The 20,451-nt window shown below is 39.1% G+C and overlaps 2 non-coding genes across 2 annotated transcripts; one reads left to right on the top strand and one right to left on the bottom strand.

The window, feature by feature from the left end:
• The first annotated feature begins 16,593 nt into the window (after nt 1-16,593).
• Nucleotides 16,594-16,700, top strand: LOC141663162 (small nucleolar RNA R71). Its single transcript, XR_012551246.1, has one exon. It is a non-coding gene; the product is annotated as a small nucleolar RNA R71 (small nucleolar RNA).
• Nucleotides 16,701-20,123: 3,423 nt separating this feature from the next.
• LOC141663360 (small nucleolar RNA R71) lies at nt 20,124-20,230 on the bottom strand. The gene has a single exon (XR_012551436.1). It is a non-coding gene; the product is annotated as a small nucleolar RNA R71 (small nucleolar RNA).
• Between the last annotated feature and the right edge of the window lie 221 nt (nt 20,231-20,451).

The raw sequence follows: 20,451 nt of genomic DNA on the forward strand, positions 1-20,451 counted from the left end.
TGCTTCCAGAAGACTGCAGAACGTTTTCTAACCGCTTGCAAATCGGGAGCTTGGTCCTGTTCATCTTGTCTATCTGATGTTGTGTGATGAAAGAAGAAGGCAAGGGTGAGCAACAAGCCCACCAAAATAATATATAATATGATTAACAATATATGAGCCTTCTCATAGTACTCATGAAAGTCTTGGTCAAAAGAAATGAACCAAGTTTGATATCTTAATGCGATGAAGTCACAAAATATTCAGTATATATACATATATACTTTTCAAAATCTTGGAAGTCCTCTTCCATGCATAATATACACCAAGTTCCAGTTTATAACTGTATAAAAATATTGTTGCAAGGTGATCTCATATATCTAACCTTGTCTCAACATTTTTCTGAAAGTCTTTGTCATTCATAAGACAACCATAAACTAGATATAAGTTAAAAGATGAAGTTACAAGATACTCCAATATACTTATATCTTTTCCAAATACTACTTGAACTACCACCGTTCAAGTTATAATTAGTTTCAAAAGTTCATCACATAGATGAGACTACAAGACCAGATTTTAATAGATTAAATCTTTTAAAATATCATCAAAATAAAATGAAGTTACGAGATACTTCATTTGATGCAAACATCATTTTGAAAACTTGACCCTGCCAACACTCAACAATCGCCCAACAGTAGCCTTTCTATCGAAGTGCTCTGGGTAGTGTTGCAGAAATATCCAATTGGATGATGAACTCATTACGGGAGTTTGCCGCGCCAGGAAGACCACTTACGATGATCAGTCGTAGTAGTGCAACCCCACCATTTTCTACATGTAGAGGAGAACCTTTCAGATTTACTTGTCAACCGAACACTGAACTCCTAAGGAATGGACCGCCTTAGCGGAACTTCCAGGCCATTTGGGCCAATATAATAAGGCTGGGCCGGCGCTACTCGACCACTTACGCCACTCCTAGTTCAGATGAAATCCATGACTCTGAAACGTAAAGCTCGTCCCCACTTTCCCCAAGTAGAAACTTGTTGATACGGCTCCACCAAGAAGTCGTATCTAGTTGGAAAGGAAAACTCATCGATATTTCCCAGGCGATGCCTGTTAATGGATTAACTTGTTCCAAGAATTTTACTTCCCGAGTGTTGGGTAAGTAATCAAAAACTCTTTTATCAAGACAACAACCTTGTTGCGAATATAAAATACACCACAGAGCCGGATCCCTCCGGTTTTGAGCGAGTATTTAAATCCCCTTTTTAAAAGGAAGATCTTAAATATAAAAATGAGTTTTGGGATCCGCTCTAACTTTTGAAAATCATTTTAAAGACTTGAAAACACTTTAAAGAGTGTTTTGAATAATGCCGATTTAATAAAGTAAATCAGTCTCAATATAAAGAAATATCTTAATATTATTATTTAAATAATATTCCCATAAAGAATAATTGAAGTAGAAGTTGGAAAACTTATACTTGAAATGAATAGTAAATAATCAAAGATATACTTATACGAAAGTAATATCTTTATTTGAATATCAAAAGTAAGTTTGATTATCGAACATTATTCTTTAATAAAATAAAGAATATTAATAAATAATAAGCGGAGTCATAATACCTCGAATGAATATTATAAATAATATTCATTAAATAAAATAAAGGAGTCATACATCCTCAAATGAATATCCAAGTAATATTCGATAAATAATATAAAGGAGTCATAAATCCTCGAATGAATATTCAAGATAATATTCATTAATAAAATAAAGTTATCGAATAAACCTTATTCGATTAATAGTTTTGAAAACTATTACCATATATATATATAAAATATATATATATATATAAAATCTACTCAGGATCCTCGACTCCCGGTTTTAAAAAATGCTTTCACCTTTGGGTCCCTATACTAAGGGTATATGCAAATTACCGCTATTCTCTAGCATAGGTATTATCAACTGAACCAACAGATATATATGGAAAGAATACGAAACAGACATGCATATGTACCATATCACATGCTACAATATATCGCAAGAATTTGCTAATATAACCATCATGCATCTATTACAAGATAATGCATATACAAGTGTATACATCACAACAACAGTATAACGGGTAGAAAACTTGCCTGAGTGCTCCCGGATAGACTTAAGCTTAGAGTGGGTCCGATAACCTATGAACAACAACATAAGTCGGAATTAAACCCCGGTCGCTTAAGAAACTAGACTTTAACCATTTAGAGTCCTAACGTTCGCTTTCGCGCTTAACGATTTACTTAAGTCGCTCGAGTACCCTCGGCTCCACCATTTTTAATAAATTAACCATTACGAGTTTTAAGGCGATTCTTTCGCAAATGTCTTACCAACTGCCTATTACACCTTACATAAATGTTTCTTACCTCAATTAGTCATTTAAGATCCTTAACCAAGGTTTCAAAGTAAGGCGAGGGGTAATGGTTCGGTCGCGAAACGCCGTTACTTAAAACGGTCGTTTCTCCTAAACCGTACATCGGAATCAAATGAACTACATATCAAAACGAAGCTCGTAACATGAACTATCTAAACATGGCAATGGTCAAAAGCTAACAGTGATTTCAAGGGTTCTGATGTTATGAACAAAAGCAGTCTAAAGTAAATTGGACATTACGACGGCTATGTTTACGCGATTTCCCAAATTTAAACCATTCCAAAACAACCACAATTCAATCACAAATCAATCATACAACCAACATCCATCCAAAACACACTCCAACAGCCCCAACACCTCAAGTTCTTCCTATTTATGTTATTCTCATCATGAATTTAAACTATACTTAATTCCTTTAACAAATCAACAAGATTCAACATTCATACCACTACCACTACAACCCAAACTCTAAACAAACAAGCTTCATGCTTCACATATACTATACTACTCATAACCATTCCTAAATACTCAAAAATAAAGCTAGGGTTTGGAGTTTATACCTTCCTTGAAGCTTTTAATCCATGAAAGATCCTTGGAATGCCCATGGAAGCCTTAATCTAACCTCGTACAAGCTTGTTCTTTCAAAGAAATCAAGAACACAAAAATTAATTTCAAGAAAGTACTATTCACCATCTTCTTCCTTGATTTATAGAAAAAGATTGGCTTGGAATTAGAAGCTTAAACTTATAGGAAGTATGTAACTATCCATGGGGAAGCTTAGATAAATACCTTGTCAAATAGTAAGTGGTGGAGCTTGGATCTTCATTTTTGAAAAAAAGAAGCCGAGAGCTTCCTTGAAAATGGAGGAGTTTTTTTTTGTGTTTTGTTTGGTGAAAAATGAAATGTTTGCTTGGTTAGTTGAATTTTGAGTTGTTTTAGGTTAATTGCCTAATTAACCTTGATTTTGTGTGGTTATAATTCAACCACACTTCCTTCCCTCCTATGTCATGCTTATGTCATCATGTGGTGTCATCCTTCCCTCTTTGTCCTCTTCGCATTGGTTGGATGACATCATCCCCTCTAATCTCTTTGATTAACTTCCTAATTGTTTGCCTAATGACCGCTGATCTGTTATACGGTTCGCTTAACTTTCATTTTCGTTTATCATTTGAGGGATCATACCCGGGATCTTATTACTTAGGTTCCCTTAACCTTTCTCAATATATTATATTCCTTTTATGATCCTCTCTTATAATCCTTTAATTTAAATCCTTCTTATCTTGTTACCTTATACTCAATTCTTTTCGTATCTAGTGGATTTCCGGGAAAAATCAAAGTGTTCGGAATTGGATTCTGACGATCTTTACATACACTTATATGCCATATAGATACTAATAAAATCTCAGAATATCCATAACAGAAACCCTACATAGTGTGACATGAAAAGTTTTCCCATTCAGCAAAAACACTATTCATAAGGGTTTCAAAAATTTCCAAAAATTGGGGTTATTACAGTCTCCCCTCCTTAAAAGGATTCCGTCCCGGAATCAGATAGAAAATGAATAGGGATACTCTCTTAGCATTGCACTTTCTAACTCTCGAGTAAATTTTCCCACATTGTGGTCCCACCACCAAACTCTGCCTAGTTTGATAATTCTTCTCCTAAGCACTTGTTCCTTTTCACTCTATAACCCTTCCTGGTTGCTCCATATAGGTTACGTCGGGTTGCATGTCTATGCGCTCATATGCCCCTATTTATCTGGCATCTGAATTACACTTCCTTAACATTGATACGTGAAACACGTTACGACCTGCTACATGTTCGGGGGTAGGGCTAGCTCATATGCTAACTTCCCAAAACGTCTTTATATATCCAAGGGTCCAACAATTGGTGGACTTAGCTTTCCTTTCTTTCCGAATCTCATTAACCCCTTCCAAGGGAATACCTATAACAACACTAGGTCCCCTACTTCCCATTCCTTGTCCTTTCGTGTCAAATCAACATACTTCTTATGTCCATCTTGGGCTACTACCAGCCGTCCTCTGACTAAATCTATTAAATCCTTGGTCCTTTGGACCACTGTTGGTCCGAGTATCTTGCGCTCTACAACTTCATCCTAACATAAGGGAGATCGACATTATCTTCCCTCAAGGATCTCATAAGGCGATATCTCGATAATGACATATGATCTATTGTCGTAAGATAACTCAATCCGCGTTAAGTGATCATTCCAAATTCTTTCAAGTCTATTGCATGGAATTTTATCACAGCTTCTAGCACTATAGCTTTGGCGTCTCAATACCCATTCTTTTCCAGTTCGTAATCGCTACTACCTTCCGTTCCTAATATTATACTGGTTATACTTTTGCTCGTTAGCGTTCTATAACCTTTTAATAACCACGTCAATAAAAGAAGATCAATAAAATCAGTAAAAGAACCCCTACATAGTGTGGCATGAAAAGTTTTCTTATTCTGCATAATCAGCAAAACACTATTCATAAGGGTTTCAAAAATTCCAAAAATTGGGGTTATCACACGCTTGCTTTACGTCATTAGCTTGACGTAGAATCCCGAGATCAAGTTGACAATAAAATGATACTAACCACCTCACAGTTTTCCGTATCCCTATAGTAATGCTTCAACCTTTGACCATTCACCTTGAATGCTTGGCCCGGATCATTCTCAAAAAAGTCCACCGCTCCATATGGAAACACAGTTTTGATAATAAATGGCCCTGACCACCTCGACTTCAACTTTCCAGGAAAAAGACGGAGACGAGAGTTGAACAAAGAACTTGTTATCCCGACACAAATGATTTGAGCACAAGACCCCTATCGTGGCACCTCTTGACTTTTTCCTTATACAATTTGTTGTTCTCATACGCCTGAAGTCGAAACTCATCGAGTTCATTCAATTGAAGCATTTTTTTCTTGCCAGCTGTATCCATATCAAGGTTCAATTTCTTCAAAGCCCAATATGCTTTATGCTCAAGCTCCACAGGCAAATGACACCCCTTATCATAAACCAACTAAAATGGCGACATGCCAAGCGGAGTCTTGTATGCTGTTCTATACGCCCAAACAGCTTCATGAAGCTTCAAAGACCAATACTTCCTTGATGGACACACAACTTTTTCTAGAATATGCTTTATCTCCCTATTAGAAACCTCAGCTTGACCATTTGTCTGAACATGGTAGGCTGTAGCAATGCTATGATTCACATTATACCTCTGCATTATAGCAGTGAACTTGCGATTGTAGAAATACGATCCCTCATCACTGATTATGACTCTTGGAGTCCCAAACCTTGTGAATATTTGCTTATGAAGAAAATTTAGCACTACCTTCGCATCATTTGTCGGCAAAACCTTGACTTCAACCCATTTCGAGACATAATCAACCGCCAATCAGATATACTGATTATTACAAGATGAGACAAATGGCCCCATGAAGTCAATTCCCCAAACATCAAAGATTTTAACCTCGAGAAGCACATTAAGAGGCATATCATCCCTCTTAGACATATATTACCCACACGCTGGCAGCGATTACATTTCAAAACAAATTGATGTGCATCCTTAAACAATGTACGTGGGCCGGAAAAATCCCACTTGAAGGATACGAGCTGCTGTCTTTTCTCCACCATGGTGACCTCCATACGCAGTCGAATGGAAATCTTGCAAGATCCCCCCATTTCGCTGTTCGAAATACATCTCCTGATGATTTGGTCAGCTCCTTGCCGAAACAAGAATGGCTCATCCCACATGTACCACTTCACCTCATGAAGAAACTTCTTCCTTTGAGCATAAGACAAGTCTGGAGGCATGATATTACTCACAAGGTAGTTCACAATGTCTGCAAACCACGGTTCTTCCTCTTGTACCCTAAATAACTGCTCATCGGGAAAAGTCTCATTTATCAATGTCTTATCATGTGAAGTTACGCTTTGATCTTCTAAACGAGAGAGATGATCAGTGACTTGATTCTCAGTACCCTTTATGTCCTTGATCTCCAACTCAAATTCTTGAAGTAAAAGAACCCATCGAATAAGTCTTGGCTTCGAGTCCTTCTTCGAGACGAGATAGCGAATCGCAGCGTGATCATTGAAAACTGTCACCTTCGTCCCAAGAAAATAAGAGCGAAACTTCTCAAAATCATAGACAATGGCTAAGAGTTCTTTTCAGTAGTAGTATAGTTCAGTTGAGCACCATTGAGAGTCTTACTAGCATAGTAGACCACATGAAATATGTTGTTCTTTCTCTTCCCAAGAACTGCTCCAACTGCATAGTTGTTGAGTGGCATTTATGACACTTTATTACGCTCCGTAAAGCTTTGAATTGATGTGTTTGTACTCAAGTTGTTAAGTGTTTTAACGTGTTTTCAAGTGTTTTTGCATTTCAGGCATTATCTAGGTAATCAGGTGAATTAGCATTGTTTTGGTGCTAATTTGGTGTCAAGGTGGTGTTGGAATAAAAGCTCGTGGAAAGACGGCTCAAATCTGCAAGAAAATTGAAGAAGTCAAATTCTGGCAGAAGCCCAGCGCGCCCGCGCTGATCAAGCGCGCGCCCGTGCCCGAAGTTCAGAAAGCCAGCGCGCCCGCGCTGATCAAGCATGCGGCCGCGCCAGGTCGGGATGCAGAATTCTGATTCTACTCAAATTCGAATTGGAAGACTTCTCTGCTGATTAGGGCTGCTATGTAAACAACTCTAGGTCGTTTTTAATAATATATCAAGCCAAAGACATATCAAGGAGATCCGTCAGAACACCGTATTAGCACAATTCAACGAAGACGAAGAAGATCTTGTTTTCACTAGTGAATCTTTGTTTTAACTTATAACTTGGATGCTAGTTTTCTTATTTGTGAACCTTAATCTTGTTTTTGTACTTGGTTTTATTTATTCGCTATAAAGACTATGTTTGTTATACCATGCTTTCATCGGAACCCACGTTGATGATGAGTTCGATTATGGGCTAATCGTTATCGTGGGGTTCTAACGGATTTATTTATGGATTTCTTTGGTTAAATTATTTCAATGCCTTAATGTGTGGTGATGGTATGATAACCTAGTGTTAGTCGCTAAACACGCGCTAATAATACACGCAAGTATATGAGTCACAAGTAGTATAGAATCTTTTCTAGTTCATTCCCATATAGACTAACTTTGGTTAACTAATTAATCTATGCACTTAAGCAACAATGTATGGTTATTATTCAATGCTAAGTCGATAACAAATTGAGGTTGTTTATAACTAAGAATTAAACTAACAATTATAACTAAGAGAATAAGATTGACTGAATTAATATATATGATAATCATGAGATTCTAACTTCATTAAATACTTCATTCAAGAGCCTTATTGCTCTCAACCTTAGCATGCAATGGTGATGACACTAATCAGACAACACAAAACTGATAAACGCCAACTTTCATTGCACAAGTACCATACTACCAGACATCCACAAAAGAGATAGAAGCTGAATGGACACCAATTATATCGAGACCTTATACGTCTATAGAATTTGACAACATAACGGTTTAAGCACAAGTTATCTATCATGATTACATAGGGCAAGTAAGATGGTTAAAATTACCTACGAATCATGCATAATAAATACATGAACCTATGCTAGCATGGCAAGTTCTAAATCCTTAAGTTCACTTTCGCTTCATTAAGAATTAACACACTATCTTATAAGTTCGCGACGCTCATAAGACGAATATGCACAGCCCATACTAGTTTATCATACAATCACCACACACTAAGGCCTTGAAACAATTTAACTAAAGAAATCCATAAATAAATCTGTTAGAACCCCATGATAATAATTAGCCCATAATCGGACTCATCATCAACGTGGGTTCCGATGAAAGCATAGTATAGTAAACATAGTCTTTATAAAGAATAAATAAAGCCAAGTACGAAACAAGAGTAAGGTTCACAAATAAGAAAACTAGCATCCAAGTTATAACTTAGAACAAAGATTCACAAGTAAAAACAAGATATTTTTCTTCTTCGTTGAATCGTGCTAAAACGGTCTTCTTACGGCTCTCTTTGATATGTCTTTGGATTGATATCTTATTAAAAACGACTGAAAGTTGTTTATATAGAATAGAATCAAAATTCTGCACCCCGACCTGGCGCGGCCGCGTGCTTGATCAGCGCGGGCGATCTGGCTTTCTGAACTTTGGGCGCGACCGCGCGCTTGATCAGCGCCGGCTCGCTAGGCTTCTGCCAGAAATTAACTTCTTCATTTTTCTTGCAGATTTGAGCCGGTCTTCCATAAACTTTTAATCCAACGCCACCTTGACACCAAATTAGCACCTAAACAATGCTAATTCACCTGATTACCTAGATAACGCCTGGAATGCAAAAATATTAGAAAACACGTTAAAACACTTAACAACTTGAGTACAAACGCATAAATTCAAAGCTTATTAGAGCATTACAAAGTGTCATGAATGCCACTCAACATACCCCCAAACTTGAATCGATGCTTGTCCTCAAGCATAAACAGACTAAAAGAACAAGAAATAAAAATATGCATGAATGCAACTAAATAAATGCAACGATCCCCATAGAATAACTAAACCAGTTAACAAGCAACACCTCAGCAAATGCAGTTATTCGCATAAAGATCAACCGAATCTCACAAATCAATCTACAAACCAAAGACGTGCGTGTGTGCAACTGCTTGCAGATATACTATCGCAACTAGATTAACAATCAACACTCACTACTTATCAAAACAATCGCAAGTTTATAAATAGAATAAAAGCTATACTCAAAATAACTTATAACACTTCAATTCTTATATCGGAGTTTAACATGAATTCATGCTTTTATTCACAATAAAACAACATAAGTATGCTTATTTGATCGTGCAATGAGTGAGGTCCACAAAAGACTTATGCAATAATACCCATGTAGCGATCGTTAGGTTAGCGGATCCCAGACTATAAAAGCCTTAGGTCACTAGGCACAAAGTCCCCTAAGAACTTAATAACTCGAGTATTAAAGAGCCCACTCGTGATCAATTATACATAGCACTTATTATTATTTTTTTCTCTTATTTTTAAATAAATTTCTGAATGAGTGCATTTCGCTCCATCTCATTCAACCCTAGACTACTCATATAAATATGAGCTGGCTACTAGCCATTTGACACCTACCCACACAACTAGCAAAATTTTCTCCAATTTTTAACTATCCATGTCTTTTATTATTAAGAAAATATCCTAAATTCTAAATATAAACAAGCGATTAAACCTCGACAAACAAATAAATCATGACCATGATCTAGCACTCTAACATCCTGTAAGACTTAGTGAAATACAATTATCTCTAGCATGCAAATTAATTCGATAAGACTTAACAACACTAAATACGACATCACTACACTAGCATCAATATTACCCATTAATCGAAAAAATCATCTAAGGGATCATATTATAATGCAAATGCATGAAACTAAATGAACAAGATATCCTAAAAACTACCAAAAATAAAAAAAACGTGGCAAAATATGCAAACTATATGTATCAAACTATCATGAACATGCAACTATATGTGACTCACACAAAACTATATTCCTTCAACTGCTACCCCCAAACTTAAAATATTCACTGTCCTCAGTGAAGGTAATAGTAAGGAATTCAGGCATACCTACTGCGAATCAGAATTATCCCCTTAACGGGTGGAGTGTCAGGTGTATCAGAAGGTGGATACACGGAATCCTCACCAAATACTGGCCACTAGATGTCAACCCCTGTGGCTCTAAATGCAGTCCCAAGTGCCTGGGTGAGATCATGTGCAAACCGACTATGGATGTCGTGCATCGCATCCATCCTCCTAGCTAGACGCCTATACTGCGTCGAACTCAAACCAGCTCCAACATCTGCTCCTGTTGCTATTGCTGCTGCGACGAGCCAGCCTCCTCTCCTAACTGTGCTCTCCAGGCTGCCTTACTTGCTCGCTGCGTTTCTCCCGCATACATCTGATCGCGAGGCCTCCCATCTGGTAGATGGTTAAAAGAGTAACCAAGCCCCTTCAAATCAGGCTTCCCTCCTCCCTACTCCTGCATACTCAACAGTGTAGAACTGTCAATAGGAGCACTGGGAAGCTGAAGCTGCTCATGTGCGGGCCAATGAACACCAACTGTCACGCACAACTTCGTAACCATGGACGCATACGGAATAGCACCTGTAGTACCTCCTATCAAGAATCTCAAAATCCTCTGATATATCACCATCCCCAAATAAATGTAATCACCCTGAAGAATCCCCTATAGCAGACGAGCACGCTCCACAGTAATCTCATGCACATGCGAAGATGGCATGATGTTAGCACAAATAAATGAGTTCCAAGCCCGTGCAAATCTGTTCATGCACGACGCAGGGAACGTGGAGTACTCAGTAGTGCCCCTTTTGAACTTCCAATGAGTTGCAGGCACCCACAAAGTCGCAATGATCAGATCCACGTTGAAGTCCTCGAGAGTCTTATCATTCCAAGTGTCCTGACCCACCTTTCTCGCGGGCTGCTTTATCAACGTCCTGATAGCTTCGGCAGTATACTCCACAGTCCTCCCTCAAACCACCGTGAAGTCATCCTTCTCCGCCTTAGCATTAACATAGAACTCCCGCACAACACTCATGGGCACAGCAGCAGGAGCCTCACAAAAAGGAACCCAACCCATCTCAAGAATCATCTCCAACAGCTTACCATCCTTCCCTAATGGAAGAAAACCTTGCTCCTTAGCAATAGGCTTCGAGAGAAGCCTTGTGTACTCCTCTTCAGCCTCAGGAGTAGAAAACCTTGGCCTCATACCACCCGCAGATGAAGAATCGGTGGTGTTGCTACCTACTTGCGTTCTTTGCCTCTTAGATGCCATTGAGATTGAATGAGAGAGAATAAAAGTTAAGTGTTTGAGAGAGATTTATGTTTAAGAATTTGTGAAGTGGTGGAGAAGTTTGTGTATAAGTGTATGTATTTATAAGTGGAGAGGTGAGAATTCAATAAGGAATAGAAGTGGGAATTGATTGTGGGAATCGTGGGAATAATGGGTTTGATTTGGAGAGGGAATTATGGGATGTGGAAGAGTAAAAATTGGGTTGGAATAGATTTTTGAGTAAAAATCCCGATTTTCTCTTCATTATTCTGTTTTTATATTTTGTTTCGAACAGGGACCCGGCGCGGACGCGCGCATGGACAGCACGGGCGCACTCACTCTCTGGAAAAATGGTGCGGTCGCGTGTTTAATCAACGTGGGTGCGCTTACCTTCTGGAAAAACAGCGCGGGCGCGCGCTTGATCAGCGCGGGCGCGCTTGGTCACTGGAGTTGGCCCTAATTTTTTTTTTCTTTTCTGATTTTTTTTTGTATTTTTCTTCTTTCTTATTGCTTCCTCTACCTACTAATGTACAACAAACATGGGTTGCCTCCCAAGAAGCGCTTCTTGTACGTCGCTAGCTCGACGTAGAACCTTGAGCTCAAATGGACCATGAAACGACACTAACCACCTCACGGTTTGCCGTGTCACCATAGTAATGCTTCAACCTCTGACCATTTACCTTGAATGCTTGGCCCGGATCATTCTCAAAAATTTCCACCGCTCCATGTGGGAACACAGTTTTGATTATGAAGGGCCCTGACCATCTTGACTTCAACTTTCCAGGAAAAAGACGGAGACGAGAGTTGAACAAAAGAACTTGTTGGCCCGGCATAAATGATTTGAGTACTAGACCCCGATCGTGCAACCTCTTGACTTTTTCCTTGTACATTTTGTTGTTCTCATAAGCTTGAAGTCAAAATTCGTCGAGTTCATTCAATTGAAACATCCTCTTCTTTCCAGCCGCATCCAAGTCAAGATTCAATTTCTTCAAAGCCCAATAAGCCTTATGCTCGAGCTCCACAGGCTAATGACACCCATTACCTTAGACCAACTGAAACGGCGACATTCCCAATGGTGTCTTATATGCTATTCTATATGCCCAAACAGCTTCATCAAGCTTCAAAGACCAATCTTTCCTTGACGGACATATAACTTTCTCTAAAATGCACTTGATCTCTCTGTTAGACACCTCAGCTTGACCATTTGTCTAAGGATGATAAGCCATAGCAATGCGATGATTCAAATTATACCTTTTCATCATAGCAGTGAACTTGTGATTGCAAAAAGGCCACCCTTCATCACTGATTATGATTCTTAGAGTTCCAAACCTTGTGAATATCTACTTGTGAAGAAAATTAAGCACCACTTTCGCATCGTTCGTTGGAAACTCCTTAACTTCAACCCATTTCGACACGTAATTCACCGCCAAAAAGATATACCGATTATTACAAGATGAGACAAATGGCCCCATGAAGTCAATTCCCCAAACATCGAAGACCTCAACCTCTAGAAGCACATGAAGAGGCTTCTCATCCCTCTTAGACATATTACCCACACGTTGGCATTGATCATATTTCAAAACAAACTGGTGAGCATCTTTAAACAATGTCGGCTAAAAACAACCTGCTTGAAGAACACGAGCTGCTGTCCTTTCTCTACCATAATGTCCTTCATAAGCCGTTGAGTGGCAATCTCGCAAGATCCCCCCGTTTCACTGTAAGGATTATATCTCCTGATGATTTGGTCAGCTCCTTGTCGAAAAAGAAATGGCTCACCCACATATACCACTTCACTTCATGTAGAAACTTCTTCCTTTGAGCATAAGATAAGTCGGGAGGCATGATATTACTCACAAGGTAGTTCACAATATCTGCAAACCACAATTCTTCTTCTTGCACTCCAAACAGCTGCTCATCGGGAAAAGACTCATTTATCAATATTTGGTCCAATGAAGTAGCATTAGGATTCTCTAAACGCGAGAGATGATCCGCGACTTGATTTTCAGTTCCCTTTCTGTCCTTGATCTCTAGTTTAAATTCTTGAAGCAAAAGAACCCATCTAATTAATCTAGGCTTCGAGTCCTTCTTTGAGATGAGATATCGAATTGCAGCATGATCAGTGAAAACTGTCATCTTAGTCCCACGTAGATAAGATCGAAATTTCTCAAAACCATAGATAATAGCCAAAAGTTCTTTCTTCGTAGTAGTATAATTCAGTTGAGCACCATTTAGGGTCTTACTAGCATAGTAGACCACATGCAATATATTGTTCTTCCTCTGTCCAAGAACTGCTCCAACTGCATAGTCACTTGCATCACACATCATCTCAAAAGGTTCATTCCAATCAGGTGCAGTTATGACCGGTGCCGTGATTAAACTCTTCTTCAAAGTCTCAAAAGCTGCAAGGCACTCGTCATCAAACTTGAAAGGAACATCTTTCTCTAGCAAACTGTATAATGGCTTTGAAATCTTAGAGAAGTCTTTGATGAAACGCCTATAGAACCTCGCATGACCAAGAAAACTGCAAATTCCCTTAACAGAAATAGGTGGAGGAAGATTCTCAATGACCCCCACCTTGGTTTTGTCCACCTCAAGACCCTTACTAGAAACCTTGTGCCCGAGAATAATGCCCTGTCACACCATAAAGTGACATTTCTCCCAATTGAGAACCATATTGGTCTCAACACACCTCTTGAGAACGTGTCCAAGATTTTGCAAGCATTCATCAAAAGAATCGCCAAATATAGAGAAGTCGTCCATGAATACTTCCACATTCTCGCCTATCATATCAGAAAAAATGGCCATCATACACCTCTGAAATGTGGCTGGTGCACCACACAGACCAAAAGAAACTCGTCTGAAGGCGAAAGTACCAAATGGACAAGTGAAGGTAGTTTTATCCTAAACTTCAGGAGCAATACAAATCAGATTGTAACCCGAATAGCCGTCCAGCAGACAGTAGTACTCATGACCAGCCAATCTATCAAGCATCTGGTCAATGAAGGGCAAAGGGAAGTGATCCTTCCTAGTAGCCTTGTTCAGCTTCCTGTAGTCCATGCAAACTCTCCACCCCGTGACTGTTCTAGTAGGAATAAGCTCATTCTTCTCATTTGCTACCACGGTAATACCACCTTTCTTTGGCACACATTGAACCGGGCTTACCCATGAACTGTCAGAAATAGGGTATATGATCCCTGCATCTAGCCACTTAAGAATTTCCTTCTTCACTACTTCCTTCATGATTGGATTAAGGCATCTTTGCTGCTCGACCGTAGGCTTGCTACCTTCCTCTATCAGAATTTTATGCATGCAATAAGAAGGGCTGATTCCCTTGATATCTGCTGTAGTCTAGCGAATTGCCGATTTGAACTCTCTCAGAATCCTCAAAAGCTTTTCCTCATCACTACCTGAAAGGTCAGATGCAATAATAACAGGCAAAGTAGATGCATCACCTAAAAATGCATACCTCAAATGCTCAGGTAAAGGCTTAAGCTCAAGAGTGGGAGCTTCCTCAATAGATGGCTTAAGGCGTTTAGGAGCTTTGTTCAATTCCTCCATTCCAAGAGATTCAAAAGGCATATATATCTTCCTCTTTCAGGGAGAAGCATTCAAATACTATAATTTTTCTTCACCTTCATCATCTTCACTATCTGAAATTCCCAATAAGGCTTTCTCTAAGGCATCGGACCTTAGCAATTGATAGAGTTCTGAAGTAACCACATAATCAACCAACTCCACCTTTAGGCATTCCTCATTTTCTGTAGGAAACTTCATAGTATTGAACACATTAAAAGTTACATCATGATCTAGCACTCGCATTGTGAGCTCACCCTTCTGCACCTCTATCAAGGTTCGGCCAGTCGCCAAGAAAGGTCTTCCCAAGATTATGGGAATCTTCTTATCCTCCTCCAAATCAAGAATTATGAAATCAGTAGGGAAGATGAGTTTATCAACCTTGACCAAGACATCCTCCACAATACCTCGCAGATATGTAATAGAACGGTCGGCCAATTGCAGGGTCATATAAGTCAGTTTTGGATCAGGTAAGTCCAACTGCTTGAAGATTGGCAAGGGCATCAGATTGATGTTAACTCCCAAGTCACATAAGCATATGTCAAAAAACATTTTTCCAATAGTACATGGAATAGTGAAGCTTCCTGGATCCTTAAGCTTCAGAGGTAACTTCTGTTGCAGCATATCACTGCATTCCTCCATAAGAGCGATAGCTAAATCATCTAGCTTCACTTTCTGAGAGAGAATAACTTTCATAAATTTTGCATAACTAGGCATCTGTTCAAGAGCCTCAGCGAAATGTATGTTGATATGAAGTTTCTTGAACACCTCCAGAAACTTCTCAAATTGCTTGTCCAGCTTTTTTTTCTGCAGCCGCTTAGGAAAAGGCGGTGGAGGATAGATCTGTTTCTCCCCTGTATTACCCTCCGGAGGAGTGTGTTCAACAGTAGTCTTCCTTGGTTCCACTTCTACTTCCTGCTGCTCTGCTTCTTTCTCATCCTCAGCTTCTTCAGTCAACAATTGAGTTTGTTCGGGATTCGTAACCTTTCCAGACCTCAAAGTGATTGCCTGTACCTGCTCCTTAGCTTCCCTCTTTCCTGGCACTTCAGTGTCACAGGGTAGTATACCAGGCTGATGATTAAGCAAGGCATTGGAAATTTGCCCAATTTTATTTTCCAAGGTCTTGATAGAAATAACTTGACTTTTGCTTATAAGTTTCAACTCCTCTAATTCAGATTTTTCATTAGATTTGCTCGGTGCATATTGCGGTTGCTAAAAACCAGGGGGTTGCACTGCTTAGGTGGATACTATTGATAAGGCTGTTGAACCGCATTCTGAGTATTGTATTGCTCCAACTGAAATTAGGATGATTGCGGTTGTTGGGATGATAGGTGGCTGGCACAGGTTGCTGGCACAGGTTGCTGTGAGTGCTGAATGTTGCTCACAAACTGAGCTGATTCACTAGAAATTGCGCATTGATCAGTCTCATGGGCACCAGCACAAAGCTCACAGACACTAGCGATTTGATTAACTCCATAATTAGCCAAAGTGTCCACCTTCATTGTCAAAGCCTTAAGTTGGGCAACTATAGCAGTTACTGCATCCAACTCCAGAATTCATGCTACCTTTCCCTGAATCAGTCTCTGGGAAGGATTCTGAGACTCATTAGAAGCCATCAGTTCAATAAGCTCATAAGCTTCATCGTAGCTTTTAGCCCACAAGGCTCCTCCTGATACTACATCAAGCATGGGTCTAGAAGTAGCACCCAATCCATTGTAGAAGCAGTTAATAATTATCCAATCAGGCATGCCATGGTGTGGGCACTTCCTTAGCATCTTCTTATATCGATCCCAAGCCTCACACAAAGATTCTCCAGTTTGTTGAGCAAACTGAGTAAGAGCATTCCTGATTGCATAAGTCTTCGCCATAGGGAATAATTTAGTGAGAAACTTTTGAGCAAAATCTTCCCAAGTGGTGATAGATCCTCCTGGTAGAGAATGTAACCAGCACTTAGCCTTGTCCCTCAGAGAGAATGGAAAGAGGCGCAGCTTGATAGCATCTTCAGTCACATCATTGAACTTGAAAGTGTCGAAGATCTCGATGAAATCCCTGATGTGCATGGTGGGATCTTCAATAGGAGAACCCCAAACTGAACTGAGTTCTATATCATCAGAATCATGCTTGACTTAATCTCAAAAGTGTTAGCCCTGATGGCTAGTCTGATGATGCTTGACTGAATGTCATTGATCTTAGGCTGAGAATAGTCCATCAAAGCCTTAGGGTTTTCTGCTTGATCACCCATCTCTACTAAAGCTGGTTCCTCGACTTTCTCATCTTCTTCTACCTTCTTTTCTTCCTCAAAAACTTCCTTATGAACTACCACCACTTCTTCCTCGGCTTTATCCAGTGTTCTTTTACGAGTACGCGAACGCGTATGCATACACCCTCGCTAGACTACCTGGAATAATGCAAGGAAATGAATAAGTAACAATGTCTGAGTCAATGAACTTTAACGACCACTGATGGGAAGCACACAAACTATAAATTAACACGACAGTCCCCGGTAGCGGCGCCAAAAACTTGTTAGTCGCTAAACATGCGCTAATAATACAGGCAAGTATACGAGTTCGCAAGTAGTATAAAATCTTTTTTAGTTCGTTCCCACAGATGCTGATTTTGGTTAAGTAATTAACCTATGCACTTAAGCAACAATGTATGGTTATTATTCAATGCTAAGACGACAACAAATTGAGGTTGTTTATAACTAAGAATTAAACTAACAATTATAACTAAGAGAATAAGATTGACTGAATTAATATATATGACAAACATGGGATTCTAACTTCATTAAATACTTCATTCAATAGCCTTATTTCTCTCAACCTTAGCATGCAATGGTGATGACACTAATCAGACAACACGAAACTGATAAACGCCAACTTTCATAGCAGAAGTACCATATTACTCAACATCCACAAAAGAGATAGAAGCTGAATAAACACCAATTATATTGAGACCTTAAATGTCTATAGAATTTGACAACATAACAGTTTAAGCACAAGTTATCTATCTTGATTACATAGGGCAAGTAAGATGGTTAAAATTACCTACGAATCATGCATAACAAATACATGAACCTATGCTAGCATGGAAAGTTCTAAATCCTTAAGCTCACTTTCGCTTCAATTAGAATTAACACACTATCTTATAAGTTCGCGACGCTCATAAGTCGAATACGCACAGCCCATACTAGTTTATCATACAATCACCACACACTAAGGCCTTGAAACAATTTAACTAAAGAAATCCATAAATAAATCTGTTAGAACCCCATGATAATAATTAGCCCATAATCGGACTCATCATCAACGTGGGTTCTGATGAAAGCATAGTATAGTAAACGTAGTCTTTATAACGAATAAATAAAACTAAGTACGAAACAAGAATAAGGTTCAAAAATAATAAAACTAGCATCTAAGTTACAACTTAGAACAAAGATTCACAAGTAAAAACAAGATCTTCTTCGTCTTCGTTGAATCGTGCTAAAACGGTCTTCTTACGGCTCTCCTTGATAAGCCTCTGGCTTGATATCTTATTAAAAATGGCCTAAAGTTGTGTATATAGCAGCCCTAATTAGCAGAGAAGTCTTCCAATTGAAATTAGAATAGAATCAGAATTCTGCACCCCAACCTGGCGCGGGCGCGCTGTCTTTCTGAACTTCGGGCACAGCCGCGCGCTTGATCTGTGCGGCCGCACTGGGCTTCTGCCAGAAATTAACTTCTTCATTTTTCTTGCAGATTTGAGCCGGCCTTCGACGAACTTTTATTCCAACGCCACCTTGACACCAAATTAGCACCAAAATAATGCTAATTCACCTGATTACCTAGATAATGCCTGAAATGTAAAAACACTAGAAAACAAGTTAAAACACTTAACAACCTGAGTACAAACGCATAAATTCAAAGCTTATTAGAGTATTATAAAGTGTCATAAATGCCACTCAACACCTAGTATTGGCTGTGTGTATTCGTCTTATGAGCGTCGTGAACTTATAAGATAGTGTGTTAATTCTTAATGATGCGAAAGCGAACTTAAGGATTTAGAACTTGCCATGCTAGCATAGGTTCATGTATTCGTTATGCATGATTCGTAGGTAATTTTAACCATCTTACTTGCCCTATGTAATCAAGATAGATAACTTGTGCTTAAACCGTTATGTTGTCAAATTCTATAGACATATAGGGTCTCAATATAATTGGTGTCTATTCAGCTTCTATCTCTTTTGTGGATGTCTGGTAGTATGGTATTTGTGCAACAAAAGTTGGCGTTTATCAGTTTCGTATTGTCTGATTAGTGTCATCACCATTGCATGCTAAGGTTGAGAACAATAAGGCTATTGAATAAAGTATTTAATGAAGTTAGAATCCCATGTTTGTCATATATATTAACTCAACCAATCTTATTCTTTTAGTTATAATTGTTAGTTATAAACAACCTCTATTTGTTATCGTCTTAGCATTGAATGATAACCATACATTGTTGCGTAAGTGCATTAATTAATTAGTTAACCAAAGCCAGTCTCTATGGGAACAAACTAGAAAAGATTATATACTACTTGCGAACTCGTATACTTGCGTGTATTATTAGCGCGTATTTAGCGACTAACAAGTTTTTGGCGCCGCTGCCGGGGACTGTTGTGTTAATTTATAGTTTATGTGCTTTCCATCAGTGGTCGTTAAAGTTCATTGACTCGGACATTGTTACTTATCTGTTTCCTTGTCTTATTTCTGGTACTCTAGCGAGGGTGTATGCATACACGTTCACGTACTCGTAAGAGAACTATGGATAAAGCCGAGGAAGAACTGGTGGTAGTTCATAAGGAAGTTTTTGAGGAAGAAAAGAAGGTAGAAGAAGAAGAGAAAGTCAAGGAACGAGCTTTAGTAGAGATGGGTGATCAAGCAGAAAACCCTAAGGGTTTGATGGACTATTCTCAGCCTAAGATTAATGACATTCAGTCAAGCATCATCAGGCCAGCCATCAGGGCTAATACTTTTGAGATCAAGTCAAGAACGATTCAGATGATACAAAACTCAGTTCAGTTTGGGGGTTCTCCTACTGAAGACCCCAATATGCACATCAGGGATTTCATCGAGATCTGTGACACTTTCAAGTTCAATGATGTGACTGAAGATGCTATCAAGCTGCGACTCTTCCCGTTCTCTCTGAGGGACAAAGCTAAGTGCTGGTTATATTCTCTACCAACAGGGTCTATCACCACTTGGGAAGATCTTGCTCAAAAGTTTCTCACTAAATTCTTCCCTATGGCGAAGACTGCTGCAATCAGGAATGCTCTTACTCAGTTTGCTCAACAAACTGGAGAATCTCTGTGTGAGGCTTGGGATCGATATAAGGAGATGCTAAGGAAGTAACCACACCATGGCATACCTGATTGGATGATTATTAACTGGATCTACAATGGATTGGGTGTTACTTCTACACCCATGCTTGATGCAGCATCAGGAGGAGCCTTGTGGGCTAAAAGCTACAATGAAGCTTATGAACTTATTAATTTGATGGCTGCTAATGAGTACCAGAATCCTTCCCAGAGACTGACTCAGGGAAAGGTAGCAGGAATTCTGGAGTTGGATGCAACAAATGCTATAG

This window comes from Apium graveolens, chromosome 5 (assembly GCF_009905375.1).
Source record: "Apium graveolens cultivar Ventura chromosome 5, ASM990537v1, whole genome shotgun sequence".
Taxonomy (NCBI): Eukaryota; Viridiplantae; Streptophyta; class Magnoliopsida; order Apiales; family Apiaceae; genus Apium; species Apium graveolens.